This window comes from Mytilus galloprovincialis, chromosome 6 (genome assembly GCF_965363235.1).
Source record: "Mytilus galloprovincialis chromosome 6, xbMytGall1.hap1.1, whole genome shotgun sequence".
In the NCBI taxonomy this organism is placed as follows: Eukaryota; Metazoa; Mollusca; class Bivalvia; order Mytilida; family Mytilidae; genus Mytilus; species Mytilus galloprovincialis.
This window is the reverse complement of record NC_134843.1, coordinates 25,355,655-25,368,107: the sequence shown is the minus strand read 5'-3', so window position 1 is coordinate 25,368,107 and position 12,453 is coordinate 25,355,655.

Sequence of the window (12,453 nt, the reverse complement as noted above, 5' to 3'; positions counted from 1 at the left end):
ATGATGAATGTTCTCATATCTTATCTAACACTTGCGATAACAAGTTGTCTTGCAGACCAAATTATCAATGTTGGTTGTCAATCTGACAGTAAGTATAATTTGGTAACAATCATGATTAGAGCTTAACAGTTAGTGCGTTCTTTAAATCTTGGTAAAACTTTCTTATATGAAGAAAGGAACATTGTGCCTGGCATGTTTTGCCTTAATTTTGTCATATTGTTAAGATTTTGAAATGTTCAAACTTATATTTTTATATACGGTTATTTCTATTAATTGTTGACTATCTGGTGTATAGATAGATGATTCAGTGCGTAGAAGTACGTGTTTTGTTACAATTATAACCTCTCACAACAAAAAAACTGATGCAAGGCATGATAATCTTAATGTTGATTAGCTGCTAGGAAACAATTAACAACAGGTGATACAAGTTATCTAAAAAATTATGGAAATAAATGAACCTGAATGCGATTCATTTTTTTTAAATTTCAAACAACAATACAACACCTGCATTCCTCGCGTTTATGGATACATATCCTTGTGCTATAACTTATATTTTGCTATAACTTTGTTATACCATTTATAAATTTGTATGCTTAAACTTATCAATATCCATGCATACCTGATACATTATATTATTTTAATATCATTTTATGCACAGTTTTATCCAGTGTAGGCTAGCTAGGGTATTTTTACGCAATATAAAATAATAATTTTCATTGGATATTAAAAAAAAAAACTGCGTTTGTGTTTCACGTTTGGTCTATGCAACTCTTGGAGTCTTACTGGATAGAACAACATGTTGGTTAGCTGCCATGTTGCAACCTCAAAATGAATATAAAACATATTTATTGCAGGTCACAATATCAGCCCCGCATTCCATGCGTCTATGGTGCGGCATCCTTATACCTTCTCAGATCCAAATGAGATTCTAAGATTTGAGCATGTGTGGACAAATATTGGTGACGGTTATCATTCGGATACGGGTGTGTTTGTTGTACCTAGAGATGGGCTCTACCAGATAATGGGTACACTTTGGTCTACTGATGGGAAAAAATGTGCCGCGAGTCTCTATAAGAATAATTCAAGGCTGAATTATGGTTACGCTGGTACAGAACACGCTCAGAGTAATACTGTGCATGCGCTTGTTATATTGAAGAAAGACGACAAAATTTATTTTAAAAACAGAGATAGTACGAGCTTTCGATGTCATGGAAATTATCACTCTGAATTTTCTGGATGGTTTGTTCATAAATAATTTTATTCAGTGTTAATACATTTAACATTTTTCTTAAAATGACATGATTGTACATGTATTTGTCTTTTACTTAGAATGTCTATATGAAATTGATATATGCTATAATAAAGATATAGTCTTATCAATAGGATTGACTGGCTTTGTTCTTTATTACAACTATTTACGTTACTTGATATATCGTAAGATAAAAATGCTTTCAAGTAAATAAGAATATTGATTATCTGTACGGGATTTTAAAATGTGATACCGATATGATGCAGATAAAATAAAATATAAAATTCCTAAACAAAACCGATAATACTTTTTTGTGTTGAATATTACTATTTCTCTAATTCATATTATATTCATCCTGTTCCTGACCTGTTGATTATACTATATAATCAACGTGTGGTTCGTTTGATATTAGTTATTCATTGGTCAAAATTATGATTATGACGTTAATTTTTCTCGCTTTTTTCTGAAATTTCTATTGTGATGGCATGTAATACGGTGACCATGCCCGATGATGTCATAAAGAAAGGACACATCCTTTTGCAGGTCGTTCGTAAAGAAGGACGACGATTGTCGGTATATCATTTAACAATCATTAGGGAAACACATCCAACCACCGAATATCGTGCAATACGATATCGATCCACTCTCGTCAGTTTAATTGTAAATAGTTAACCTTTTCGAGTGGATAAATATCGTATTACACACGATGCAGTGATAGAATCTATATGTAAATACCCGATAGAGTTTGAGTATATTTCAGATCCTTCAGTTTGTGTCTTGAAAAAAAAAACGAAAAAAAAAGGATAGATCGAATAACTCCGTAAAATTAAACAAGATTAAGATGGTGAATATGTTTATATTTTTTATTATTTTGTTGTCGGTTTGATACGAGTTGTTATTACTAATAACAAAAATAGCCCGTAAAAGTAAACAGAATTTACATATAAATACATTAAAAGTAAACTGCTTTCAGTCGACAGTCAGAGTTAACCAATTTTGAGTCACCAGGAAACTGTATCAAAGAAAATGAATTCTTACCCTGAGAAAGTATTAACGCTCTACACGATTTTTGATAGGGAAATACAAAAAGAAATACATGTTTTATGATTGCCATTGATACAAATGTCCATCAGAGACTTATTATTGGTTGGATTGAAGCGTTTATAGGTTAACACGCATACGATCAGTATGTTTCCGCAAATCATCTTACCCCGTCCTTATTATAAGTTATCGAAACTAACTCACAATATTAACAAGTCAGTTGTTACAATTGTATGGACTTTACTGAAGAACCTTTAGGTGTTTTATTACTTTTTTATGTAATCAATTAGTGCTCTCAATTTTCAAATGAAAGTTATTTATACTTAATGAAACATAACAGAAATGTACACAGGTGAAAAGTCTGTTCTTGTCGGTTGTACCAATGTCTTGTTTCGTAGCGAGTTTATAGACATATGAATAGTACAGATTCGTTGCAATTTAAAACTAATTAGTCATACCAACTGATAAGAGTAAAATTAAATGTCGTGTAGATTAAAAGTGTTTTCTTTATTTGTTTTAGTCTGATCAATCTGTAATCGACCATCATTTAATGTAAGAATGATAAGATGTGGTAGGTTAAGTTTACCTTGTAAATGAATAACATGTTCATAACATTTGAGCCTGCAATAAGATACAAAAAAGTATACTCTTCGCCAGATAACAGATATTTTAAATTTTAATTGCATACATTTTCCGTAATAATACATGTTTTAGTCAGTATAAAAAGAAAACGTAGTATGATTGCCAAGAAGACAACTCTCCACAAGAGACCAAAATGACACAGAAATAAAAATTTATGATTTCGCTATATTTTTTCTATAAAAGAACTTTATCATATACTTAATAGAAAATGAAAATAAAAAAAAGGGCCACCGTTGATTTAAGCTAACAATCTGCTATCAAAAGATGCATACACTTTGGAAAAGTACTTTTTTGAACTAATAGAAGAAATAGAGGTAATATCGAAATGAAAAATAACTAAATTAAAGAAATTGCTTAAATTTTACAATTTTATAGTTTAAATACAGCTTATTGGGGAAAAATAATAAGAAATAAAGGTCGCCGATGTGTTAAAAAGATATTTCAATTTTAATGCCAATACCAAAGGGAGATAATTTGGAGCTTTTTCAATGATATATGCATTTTGAAAGTCATCAAGGGGCAAAACGAATTGATTTTTTTTGGTTGATTTTTGTACCATATGATAAAGTAACGACGAATAAAATAATAAATTAAAAAAAAATATGAAATTTTTTTTTTTTGGAATTTTAGGTGAAATGTTTGTACCCTCGAGATTCCTTAACAGTGTAAGCAAATATTGTTTAAATGATAATAGATATACAAACGAACAAGCAAAATGTAATACGTGCTTCATTTTTTCAAATGATTGAAATTATGAAGAAAAGGATTATATGTTTGACCCCCAAAAAGTCTGTAACAACGACGAAAAGACAAACATATCCTCAAAATACTTTTGAACAACCTTAAGTTCACTCCATTGTGTAAGATTTGGATATTTTTAAGGTCAAAATTTCATCCCTAACTCAATCCTTCAAAATGCAATAAATGAATATATCAAAGTCTCTTTCTTACACTTTATGTGCACCTTACGATGAATAATTTATTACTTATAAAGATGGAGATAACGAGCCATTCTATCCCCTACAAACAAAGAAAAAGGCCGAAGAACATTATCAGCAAATGCATTCGTGCGGCCCTATCTTTATTGATCATAATACAATCATGTCATGCTTTGTTATAATGTTCGAAAGTTATATTTCGTTGTTTATAATTTACAATCAAATTTGAATTGAAAAATACGATTTAGGAAAACTGTCGCTTCTTCGCGGAACTTGTTATCCATAAAAGCGTATATAACAGAATTCATGATACTATTAATTATAAACATATGATATAAAAACATGAATACAGGTCTTTCTGTGTTTGACATTATCTCCCAAAAATCTTTGTTTAAACCTTCAACCAGAAGCAACATCACTATCGGTAAATAACTAAATAGAAAAACCAACGTTATAATAAAAAACATAATCGACAATTTGTGAGTTATTCGACGATTATCCTTTTGTCTTCTTTTGGATCCAACGAGTTGCGATAGAGTCGTTTGGGAATTGTTTTCCAACCGCTGTTCTCTGCTTGAATTTGACAGTTTGGTATCTAGATCGGAAGTGATATCATTCTGATCATCACAATTTTTTCCGCTTGTCGATGCGCCAACTTGGTCAGTTTTTGACATCGAATTTCTGAATTCTACTCTTCTACTTTTACATTTGTTCCTCTTTAATTGACGAAAGACTCTACATCCAATTAATGAGTATAAAACAATAAGTGTTGTAACTGTTGCAACAGCAAGAATACCTAAAACAATGGCATATACAGCCCTTTCTAATTGGTGTCCTTCTTTTAATTTACCACAACGTGTTCCCTTAATCCCAGTAGTGAGGCTATGAAATTGAACAGAACCGTAAACAAACGGTATCGGCAATGCAAGTAACGATGACATAATTATTGTTAATATCAATGCAGTTCTCTTAACATGAAGCGATATTTCTCGTTTCAGGGGCAAACACACTTTCAGATATCTCTGTACTGCAATTATAACTAATAATAGAACTGGAACAAATGTTGTTAGTCCGACAAAGAACTGTGTCGTTTTACACAAAATATTGTGTGTAAAAGTAACTTGGTTTAGACATTGAATAATCATGTAAACGCCACAGTATATCGTTGCTATCAGATCATAAGCAGCTAAAATCGGTATGAAATATCTTTCATCTGATGGTTCTTTCATTTGGAAAGAATAAACTAACAAAACTAAAACATTTCCACATGTTCCAAGTACGATGTAGATCGAAAGTATGACAATGTTTGGTATAAGAGCTTTTGTCATCATGTCGTTCCACTGAGAAACTGTAATGTTATCCATTATTTTATATATTTTCCTCTGATGTAATAAACCAAAAAAAAGCACATGTCCTTTCCAAGCTTTTTACATTAAATGTTATTATTTTCAAGGAAATTGCTTGCAGATTTCCGAATTTCTTTCAAACAACGATACCTTCCGGCTTGAAATATTACAAAAATGTGTCCTTAATTGGATAGTTATTCAATACATTTAATAAGGAAATTGGTTTATAAAATAAAATGTACACCATCCATTCAATTTTATTTCGTTAAAGGTTACGGCGTGTCAAACGTTGCAATATAAATAAAATAAAATACATGTTCATGAAAATAGATAATTGTTTATTAAAGGAGAAAAAAAAATCATAAAAAAAATGAATTCAAAAAGTCCAAATATACATTCCTGACTAAAATAGATCATCGTTGTCAATTCGATTGCAGCTAACATCGGTATAAATAATATCTCATCTGACGACCTTTTCATATGAAAAATATAAACCAACAAGACTTAAACATTTCGACAGGTGCAAATAACGACATTGATCGGGAGTGCTACAATACTTGGTAAGAGTTTAATCGGACATCATGCTCTTCAATTCCGAAACTGTATCATTATACACTTTAAAATATTCCCCGGATTTATTGAGCAAAGGAAACTTCATTCAATTCCCCGCTTAAACGTCATTCTTTTCGAGGAAATTGAAGATGTCCAAATTTTAATTTAAAAAGCAATTCCTTCCGGCTTAACAAAAATTAACATGTATCCTCACTTAATTTGTAATTTAAACATCTTACAAGGAAACTGGTTTTTTTTAAACATAAAAAGTACACAATCTATTCCAATTCATTTTTAGTTGAAGGTAATGGCGTGTCAAACATAGCAAAATTCACAGAAAATAAAATTATGTTCTTAAAAATACATTTTTTGTATAAAGATATCTGTTCATAACAACAAAATAGATATTTCAAAATATAAAAATGTGTTAAAAAATTATATGCATACAAAAATAGAATATGTTACTCTAAATTTTTTTGTGTATATTTTTTTTATGAAAACAAGTGTGGACAATGGTCAGTGTTTATATGTTTAACTAATTTCTGACAAAATGTGTTTTATATATACATAGATGTAGTTCGATGTTAAACTATATGACATTGCAACATCCATCTGAATCAGAATATTAGACCAATACCAAACACTACTGTAAACTCAGGTAAGAAATTACAACAACAATGGAACATTAATAGAACTTTACGTGGAGTACATATACAGGATCCTATAAAAATTGGTAATGTTGCTAATTGAATGTTTGCTTTAACATTAATGATTGTTTTAGAAGAGACACTATTTCTATGAATTACTAGAAAATATGTTAAAATATGCTCCAGAACTTTGGTTTTGGATTTCAGGAAACAGTCAAAATTATTTTTAAAAAACCCACAACACATGTATTTCGGCATGATCGGAATTTTAAAATTAGATTCTTAGAACCGGTATGTATGTTCTTTATATAAGGTTCTGTTTAATGTTCCTTGTATTTCTCTTAAAGTTTATTTGTTTCCCTCAGTTTAAGTATGTAACCCGGATTTGTTTTTCTCTTACTAGTCGATTTAGGAATTTGAACAGCGGTCTACTACTGTTGGCTATATTTAATTAGACCATTACATTAATCATCCAAATTCATAAATCGACTGAGAGAAAAACAAATCCGGGTTACATACTTAAACTGAGGGAAACAAATAAACTTTAAGAGAAATACAAGGAACATTAAAGTGCAACACTAACAAACTTCATCATACATAGAAACGAACAAAAATAACCAAAGTTCTTGTTTTCAAGTCACCAAAATTTCAAATTTTAGAAGTATTATTGAAGGTTAGGTTCAAATAAGACATTTTATCTCAAAATGAACCAAAATAGGCAACTTTATGTTTTATACGTTAATTCAGAACTATGATCGTACAAAGTCATTCAAAACAGTAACAGTACTTCATATATATAACACCACATTGCAAACTAAGGACTGAGCAACAAAAACCTAAAAAAAACCAGGAATATTCTAAGGTAAGGAGGACAATAAGAAGATTATTGTCCACAGCGTGGCCGTAAGGTTAAATACAATTCGATGTGAAATCTCATTCGGTGATGTGAAAATCGTCGAATAAAGTATGATAGAATGGTCACGACAATTGGAAATTGTCCATGGTCATCTTTGACACAGATATTCTATAATGTTCAAATAACTGATACTGGTAATTATTTTGTTTTTATCAATAATATGATAATGAATAACGAAAAAGGCAATAGAAAACAAAGTTTAAAAATCTCAAAAAGATAAACTTGAAGAAAAAAGAACTCTCTAACCGTTTAATTGAAGACTGTTTTGCTGTAAAAAAATAAATGAGTAAACAATCTATAACCATAAGAAAATCGTCGAAAGAACATTTTGTTATCCCGTGTAATTAGTTTATGTATAGTGAAGAAAACCAATTTAAAAAACAATGACTATGACTTGACGAAACACTTCTTGAAATGACACTATTAGCACCAAATAAAATCCAAGTATTTAGTTTTATGAAACGATGCCTAAAAGCAATTCGGCCGAGAGATCTAGATTCATTCACAGAACAGTACAAAAACATTGATACATATAGATAAGATATAAATCTCGAGTAAAACAATAAATTGTGAGGCAAATTATAAATCATCTTAGAAATAACTAGTACTTTTTCAGTAAACATACACATGATACACGTAGTTTATTTTTCATGGAAGGTAGAAATTTTTGATGGACTACTAATATCGAACCCTTATTAGTTTTACATTTAGAAAACATACATGATATATGAACAGTATTGTTATGCGGTTTTTTTTTCTACATTGGCTAGAGGTATAGGTGGAGGGTTGAGATCTCATAAACATGTTTAACCCCGCCGCATTTTTATTAAGCCTCGGTCACACCTTACCGGATAGCTCGAACGGACGCCTAACGGATAACTTTTTTTCAATCCGTTCATGTCCGTTAGACGTCCGTTCTTATCCGTTATGCGTCCGTCCATATCCGTTGCATATCCGTTAAGCGTTCGTTTTATCCGTTGACGTCTGTTCTGTCCGGTGGAAAATTTTGAGCATGTTCAAAACTTTGAACGGACGTCCAATGGATAAAATGTCCGTTGAACGTCCGTCAGGCGTCAGTTTTGTACGGTACTCGTCCGTTTTGTATCCGTTACGTGTCCATTATGCATCCGTTGGAGATCCGGTAGACCAATTCTACAACGGACGTCTACCGGACGCCTAACGGACGCCTAACGGATAAAAACGGATGTGAAACGGACATTAACGGAAGGATAACGGATAAAACGGATGCCTACCGGATGTAAAACGGACAAATGCCAAGTGAAATTTCGCATGGTTTATTGCCTTCAATTTTTAGATGGTTTATTGCCTTTAATTATCAGATTATTTTGTTCAGCCGTTTCATCCGTTACGCTTCCGTTAGGTGTCCGTTAATCCGGTACTCGTCCGTTCTGTCCGGTTTGTATCCGTTTCACGTACGTTCAATTGCCGTTGTGTGTCCGTTCGGCAATCGTTACATGCCTGTTAATACACCAATGGACTCCCAACGGATTAAAATTTTGTCAAGGGAAAACTTTTTTTTTATCCGTTAGGCGTCCGTTCGAGCTATCCGGTAAGGTATGACCGAGGCTTTAGTTTTACATTTAGAAAACATACAGATATATGAACAGTATTGTTATGCGTTTTCTTTTCTACATTGGCTAGAGGTATAGGTTGAGGGTTGAGATCTCATAAACATGTTTTACTCCGCCGCATTTTCACGTCTGTCCCAAGTCAGGAGCCTCTGGCCTTTGTAAGTCTTGTATTATTTTGACTTTTTGTTTCTTGTGTACAATTTGGAGTTTAGTATGACGTTCATTATCACTGAACTAGTATATATTTTTGTTTAGGGGCCATCTGAAGGAGGCCGCCGGGTGCGGGAATTTTTCGCTGCATTTAAAACCTGTTGGTGACCTTCTGCTGGTGTCTGTTCTATGGTCGGGTTATTGTCTCTTTGACACATTCCCCATTTCCAATTGCAAATACATATGCATAGGATTTTTAGCACCGTACCTCATACGAGACCCATCTTTTAGCAGTGTTGAATAATCATACCAATTTTTATTTAGAACGATTTTTGACACACTGGCGACGGACTGACGTACGGTCAAGCTGCTTGATATAGTGTACCAAATCCTGACTTTGTGAATTCTTGTATTTCCGATAAATACTTCTTTTACTTTCTTAGAAAACAACTTGCATCCACTTGTCAGTAATACATACAGGTTTCTTTATGAATGTGTTCTCCGTAATAAAATATAACTGCGTAGTCATAGTGCACTTGTTTATAAATAATGTGACGGGGTCAAACATGTTAGCGTTATATACTAGTTAATCCACCATTTTTTACATTTGAAAATGCCTGTACCAAGTCAGGAATATGACAGTTCTTGACGTCCATTCGTTTTTGAAGCGTTTTGTTATTTGATTTTGCCATGTGATTATGGACTTTCCGAATTGATTTTCCTCTGAGTTCAGTATTTTTGTGATTTTACTTTTTTTTATAGCCTTTGCAATAAGACTTGCTAATGTCAATATTAACTCAATACCGGTACCTCAAGTAAAAATGCGTTAAGTCTTAGATGCATGATTTTTGTATTAGTTGTTAGTGGCTTTGAACTAGCTGTCAGATAGCTGCGAGTACTATCAGATCTGTTCATTGTGTCTTTTTGTGTCTGGATGTATAAGTACCCGGCCACGTCCACTTGTATTTGTGTCCATCTGATGAGTTCAGCCTTTTTCAACTGATTTTTATAGTTCGTTCTTATGTTGTACTGTTATACCACTGTCCCAGGTTAGGTGAAGGGTTGGGATCCCGCTAACATTTTAACCTCGTCACATTATTTATGTAGGTGCCTGTCCCAAGTCAGGAGCCTGTAATTCAGTGGTGGTCGTTTGTTTATGTGTTACATACTTGTTTTTCTTTCATTTTTTACATAAACAAGGCCGTTAGTTTTCTCGTTTGAATTGTTTTACATTGTGTTATCGGGGCCTTTTGTGGCTGACTATGCGGTATGGGCTTTGCTCATTGTTGAAAGCCGTACGGTGACCTATAGTTGTTAATGTCTGTGTCATTTTGGTCTTTTGTGGATAGTTGTCTCATCAGCAATCATACCAGATCTTCTTTTTTATATTATAGTATTGATCCAGAAAGAAAATTTGATATTGGTTTATACCTTACCGTTTACATGTAGTTATCACCTGTTACAATGTAATATGAGAGGACAAAATTGTCATGCATCCAAAAATATACTCTGACTATAAAGTTACTGGTTTATTTATTGTGAAAAGCATAAGAGACAATAAAATAGCCAATATGAATGTTTTCATATCTTATCTAACACTTGCGATAACAAGTTGTGTTGCAGACCAGATTATCAATATTGGTTGTCAATCTGACAGTAAGTTTCTTTTAGTTACTATCATTATAATAACTAAGTGCGGTATTTTAACGTTGGTAAAACTTTATTATGAGCAGGAAGACACATTGCGGCTCGCATATTGTTGGATTCTTCAAACTATAATATATAAATATACTAGCATGTTTATCTATCGTCTTAAAAAATCATAATATCTAATAAAATTAGTAGATTTAGCTAACAAAGTCCTTATATTTGAATAGAGTAACATTCATTTTTAAAAGATGGTGGTTAAACATTATAAGTCTATAACAGTATAAGATTCAATATGACCTCGTATGCTTGCATCAACTTACCTAAATATATATTTATTTATTAAAAGCCAACTCATTTTGTATATAAAACGGCCGGTGTGTATATTTAATTTTTTGTTTGCGTTGCAATGCCAAGACAATAACATCAAGTCGTGGAATTTTCTGTTTATGAAATTTACAATGAGAAATAAATTGATATGGACTGATTGTTTATTTTGCTGTGGTATATAGATAAATATATTGTATCGGAATCTTGCGCTTCGTTAATTGGAGGTTCTAATGTCGAAAATTGAGAATATCTGGAAGTATAAATAAATTGATCGTAACACCGTTTTTGTGCAATTCTGCGTTTGCGCTTAATGTAGATATATTGTGATTATAATGGTTGACGATAATAGGTCGTCTGATAAGAATGTGGCCGTAACTTTTTTTTAACTATTTATAAATTTATGTGTTCAAAATATTTAATATACATTCATATATGATACATTATATCATTTTGTGACATTGTTTATGTATAGATAATTTAATGCATAGTTGTATCCTGTGTAGGGTATTGTGTACAGGGTATATATTAGAACAAACACCTGCATGTGGTCTATGCAAAGCTTGGAGTCTGTCTGGTGAAAAATAAATATTTGTTAGCAACTATGTTGTAACTCAATACAAATCATTTGTGAAAACTAATTTAATTCAGGTAACAAGATCAGACCCGCATTCCATGCGTCTATGATAAGGCAACCTTATACCTTCTCAGATCCAAATGAGATTCTAAGATTTGAGCATGTGTGGACAAATATCGGTGACGGTTACCATTCAGATACTGGTGTGTTTATTGTTCCAAGAGATGGGCTCTACCAGATAATGGGTACACTTTGGTCCACTAATGGGAAAATGTGTGCCGCGTCTCTCTATAAGAATGATTCAAGGCTAAATTTTGGTTATGCACGTCCAGAACATGCTCACAGTAGTACCATACATGCGATTGTTATATTAAAGAAAAACGACAGAATTTACTTTAAAAACAGAGGAAGTACGGACCATCAATGCCTCGGAAACTACCACTCTGCATTTTCTGGACTGTTTGTTCATAAATGATCTGATTCTGTGTATATACATTTCACATGTTCTTAAAATGACATGACTGGAAATGTCTTTCTTGTTTTTTACTAAGAATGTATATATTAATTTGTGATCAGCTTCAATAAAGAAACAATCTTATCAGCTGAACTAATTAGCGTTGGAGTTATTAATGTTACTGTCAAAATCATAACATAAAAAAGGTTTCGAGTAAATAAAAATACAAATTATCAGAATGGGATTTTAAAAAATTTAGTGTGATATTCAAATTTATGATGCAAAAATGATAAAAATAAAAAAATAAAATTACTAAACAAAACTGATATTACTATTTTGTGTTGAATATTACCATTTCTCTAGCTCATACTTGAT